The sequence below is a fragment of the Rhinolophus ferrumequinum genome, chromosome 6 (genome assembly GCF_004115265.2).
Source record: "Rhinolophus ferrumequinum isolate MPI-CBG mRhiFer1 chromosome 6, mRhiFer1_v1.p, whole genome shotgun sequence".
In the NCBI taxonomy this organism is placed as follows: domain Eukaryota; kingdom Metazoa; phylum Chordata; class Mammalia; order Chiroptera; family Rhinolophidae; genus Rhinolophus; species Rhinolophus ferrumequinum.
Window position 1 is genome coordinate 41,015,506 of NC_046289.1, and position 4,815 is coordinate 41,020,320.

General features: G+C 43.2%; 1 pseudogene; it reads right to left on the bottom strand.

Moving 5' to 3' along the window:
* Nucleotides 1-622: 622 nt before the first annotated feature.
* LOC117024344 (uncharacterized) lies at nt 623-773 on the bottom strand (annotated as a pseudogene).
* Between the last annotated feature and the right edge of the window lie 4,042 nt (nt 774-4,815).

The following is a 4,815-nucleotide window of genomic DNA, read 5'->3' on the forward strand; positions in this document are numbered from 1 at the left end:
TTGCTTTTGAATGACTCCCCAATTTCTAAACTTAACCTAATTTAATACACAAGATTAATTGGAAACATTGTTTTTACTTTGCTTTTCTGTACTTATGCGCTGGCCTACCACCTAGCAAAACCTTCTCTTCATCCCGACTGTCTGAAAACAATACTTTTAGAGATTTTAATTCTTATTTTGGAGTCCAAGCAAGTCGTAAATTGTTTATGTACAAGGGTACCAAGGTGTGTGTGTGTATGTGTCCATGTCCATTTGGACTGCTATAACAAAAATATCACAGACTGTGTGGCTTATAAACAACAGAAATTTATTTGTCACAATTTCTGGAGGCTGAGAAGTCCAAGATCATGGGTCTGATAGATTTGGTGTCTGCTGAGAGCCTGCTTCCTAGACAGGTGTTTTGACCTCATCTGGCAGAAAGACGATGAGAGCTCTCCGGGCATTCTTTTATAAGGGCACTAATCCCATTCACGAGGGCTCCACCCTCATGACCTAAGTACCTCCCAAAGGCCCCGCCTCTTAATTCCATCACACTGGGGATTAGGTTTCAACATGTGAATTTTGGGGGGAATACATTCAGTCTATACCAGTGTGCATGTGTGACAGGACCAACTGCTTATTTAAATCAGACTCAGATCCTTAACTTTTAAAGGGAATAATTTGATAATTCTCTCAATCAAATAGGATGCATCAGTCACTTCTGGAATATCTATTAGCAATAATCGCGCCTCGGATAAACCTCATTGGCTACGATACTGCCACTGCGCAAAGCTTGGAATATCTATTTACTAAAGTTTTCCAAAAACTGTATGTCCACTGTTATCTGAAAATACTGAATCTTTAGAACTATTATCATTACTCTTAAAACTAGTGGCTAAGGTATGTCGTCAGCATGTCCACCATTTCCTTCAATACTGCTTCATGTTTTACTCTCTTCTTGCTGACATTAACCATAACTCTTTGTTGTATGCCTTCCCGTTTCCAGGCTGTCATGGGTTGCTCCTTTCATTTAACATCACCCTAACCTGCCCTTCCTCCCATAGTCCCAAAGTGTGCCGTGTCCCACCCTCCCATGTTTAAGGCCAATACTCCCTCTCAGACTTGGAGTCCATCATATGTCATTTCATCTCCCCATGGGCCCTGATCCATTAATTATGTCTCTTGGCCACTGTAGCTTTAATATTCCTCCTTTTAGCCATTTTTCTCTCTTAGTTTATAAATTCGTTCAGTTCTCATTCATCTTAAAGAAAATAACTCCGCCTTGACTGTACGTGATCTTCTGGCTTGTTTTACCTCTCTAGTTTCCTTTTTCTCAAGTTCCTCGGGTGATTAGACTATATTCACTCTCTCCATTTTCTCAACTCCCACCCACTCCTCACCAGGAGCAACCTAGCTTCTTCCTGTCAAATCACTGAGAGGGTTTCAGCTAAGATCACCAGTGCTGAAGTACAGTCTTCTCTTCTCATGGTGGTGGACATCTGTTTGTCCTGCCTTTCACCCTGATGATTATTCATGCCTTGAAACATTCTCTACTCACTTGGCTTCCAAGACTCCATGGTCAGTCTGTCCTCCTTATTCTCCTCTGATTGTTCCTTCTTTCGTAGACTCTTCTTTCTCTATATATGCCTTAAACATTGGAGTTTCCAATGTTTCGTTCTCCAGAGTTTCATTCTAGATCCACTTCCCTTTGTACTCTACAATCTTGCCCTGGGTGATTTAACCCATTTTCATCGTCCCGAACAACTCCCATTTATGTTAATGGCCCCTACATCCACTCTCTCCAAGTCAAAAATCTCCCTAGACTCATATCCCAAGAACCTACTGGATATACTCATCTGGATATCCAGTGTCACTTCAAATTCAATATGCTCCAAATCAAATTCATTATCTCCCCAAACTCCCAGACTTATTGCTTCTTCTGCTACTCCCCATGTTAGTTGGTGAACCATCACTAGAGTGACGAACCATCCCTATTTGCCTTGGACTGAGGGGCTTCCCAGCATGTGGGACTCTCAGTCTTAATAGGACAGGCCCAAGCAAACAGAGAGAACCACCTTAACCACCACCACCCTTTACTAGGTCCAGAACCTGGGAGTCATCTTGGACTCTGTCCCCTTCATCCGTCTCCTTCAATCTTCATGCTCTTCCAACTCAACTCCCTAAATAGTTTTTATGTTCCTGCTCTCCTCCCCACCTCTAGCTCATGCCTTACAATCACTTGCCTATTTTATCATCCCCACTTCCTGAGGATCCCCCTGATGCCAGTCTTCTTCTTGTTCTATAAAGGTCACTTGCTCATCACCTTCACAGGGCACTCTCAGCTTGCATCATTCCCAAACCCGCGAGGAAGCTGTTCCTCCAGGTGCAGGTTCCCTGTGGCCATTGTGCTCTGGGTTCAGAGAGATATTCGGGGTGGGGGGGTGTCTCTGATTGGCCTTCATTTGGGAGAGCTGCCAGACCCTCTCCAAAGCAAGTGGGTGGTTGCTTTTCCTCAAAAATGAAGAGATGGTCAGAGACCCCCTCGGTGTTCCTAGGACATTTAGGGTGAGCAAGAAGTCCATCTGGGCCAATGACTTCTGCTCATTTTCGGTCTTTCTAGATTTCTAGCTAATATCAAAATCATTATACTATAATTCCTAGCTCAATTTTTGAAACTCAAGAAACTTTTTCTCAAATTTCCTTCCATATCTTTTCCCTAGACAGCTATAAGAGAAGATGGTAGTGACATTATCCTCTTCAAACTAGCACTTTCACCACTGCTATCTCATTTAATTTTTACCTCACCTCTAGGACGACAAGTCACAGGGCTTTGGCATGAGAGATTCAATTTTATAAGGACATTGAATTTTCATCACAGGTATGATTGTTTTCACCCAAAACAGACAACAATCACATACACAGAGACCTCTCAAGAGCTTTTTACATCATAACTGTTAGCAGTTTTATGAATTGTAATGGTTCAGAAGTTTATTTTTCACCACAGGCCCTGATGGAAATCGCTGCCATCAGGAATAGCTGAAATCCCCAGCTGAGATAAAGCAGACTTCCAGGCAGAGGAAATCAGAATTTGACCTGTTGGTGCTGCCATCTGTTCCTCTGTGCTGACCTGAGAGGTGGGGGCTGCCGTGGAGCCCTGGGAATCATCCAGCTGTGGGTTTGTTTTCCTTGGATTGAATTCACTCCATGTACCTGCCTTCCAGGCTTGGACATCATCCTATAACGTTCGCCTCTCGGACACCTCTACTGTATGTTTTTTTAACACATATTTATGAATAATAATCAAGTTAACTCAACTTAATCTAATTATGATCAATTGATGGCCTTCTTGGGATCACTGGGGATAGCGTGGAATGTGCCCCGTCAGGATTTCAGAGCAGGAGCTACAGAGCACCCTTCTATTTCTAATGGCCTGCTCTGGAATGGTGGGCCAGCTATTTCTTCGTGGCTTTGGAACTGTTCTATAGCAGTACTGACAAACATGAGAAGATGTGGCTTAGCCTGATAATCACATAAGCTGTGAGGGGAAAATCCATTGTGTTCCGAAATTCCTTCTTCATTGGGTGGAATGACAAAATCAGCAGCAGACACCACATGCCCTTTTGAAGAACTGCCCTGAAGACTGATTTTTGTGTTTCTCCCCAAGAACCTCCCACTAAAGAATGGCCAAATACCAGCACTGAATGCCACAGGGAGAGACTCACCCTTCCCACCATCCGTCCCCTCTTGCCAAAAACACTCTGGGAAACTCCCTCTGAAGTCATGCATATCTTTTCTGGACTGTGACCCTGCTGGTGCGTGACTGTGGCCACCAGCAGCTGAGTACAGCATCTGAGGGGCAGACATCTGTTCCATAAAGATGGCGAACGTTCCTTTTACTGAGACTGAAAAGTTAAACTACGATGATTAACAACAGCAGCCGGTGTTTCTAAGGGCAGACTGTACACACAGCTTGCCTACCCTTGTCCCATTTACCTGGTGCCTGGGATGAGATATGACGACTAGTCTGAACAAGCCTTCTGAGACTTACTGAACTCTTTTTTCGTGATGGTAACCTTCATGGATTTCTAAATGAGAGAGAATGTCGAGATCATACCTACATCCAACAGGGTGAGGTAACCCAATTCAAAAGTGGCTTTTCCCTAGGTTTGTAACTTGGGATCATGTCCCATTTGCTGCCCCAATTTTATTGCAAAAGCAGGATGATATTTGGGAGGTTTGTTTAAAAGAGAAAGCCTGGCTTGGCCGTGGTTGGCAGGCGAGCCCGCCACATGCTCCTGCCTGGCCGAACCTGCCCTTTAAGTACAGTCCAACCAGTTCTATATGTCACTGTCAGCAGCAGTGAGCCCCAGTGGTTCCTCTTATCTTGGCAGCAGATAAGCAATTTATATCTTCGTATGTACTCACACCTTGGATTGAACAGTGAGATCAGGCCAACAATTACCCCTCAGACACGCCAATCAATTCATTTCAGCAAACACTTATATGATCACTGGCTATGTCCCAGACACTAAACTAGGATGAAATACATGCAGTCCTTTCAAGGATTTAATGTGTGGAATTAGACATACACACACCTAAGTATACAGATTAGCGAACTAGAATATGGAGGTCAATATTCCAAATGCAACCCAGAGATATAAAGCTATGGAAATATTTTTTAAATGGTTGAAGACATATGGAGAATAAAGTAAGAATGTTTGCCATATATCTATTTGGAAATCTAGAAGGAGATAATAGATGGAATGATGAAAGAGCAATATGCAAAGAGGTAATAACTGAGGATTTTCCAAACTGCAGGAATTCCCAAAATACACA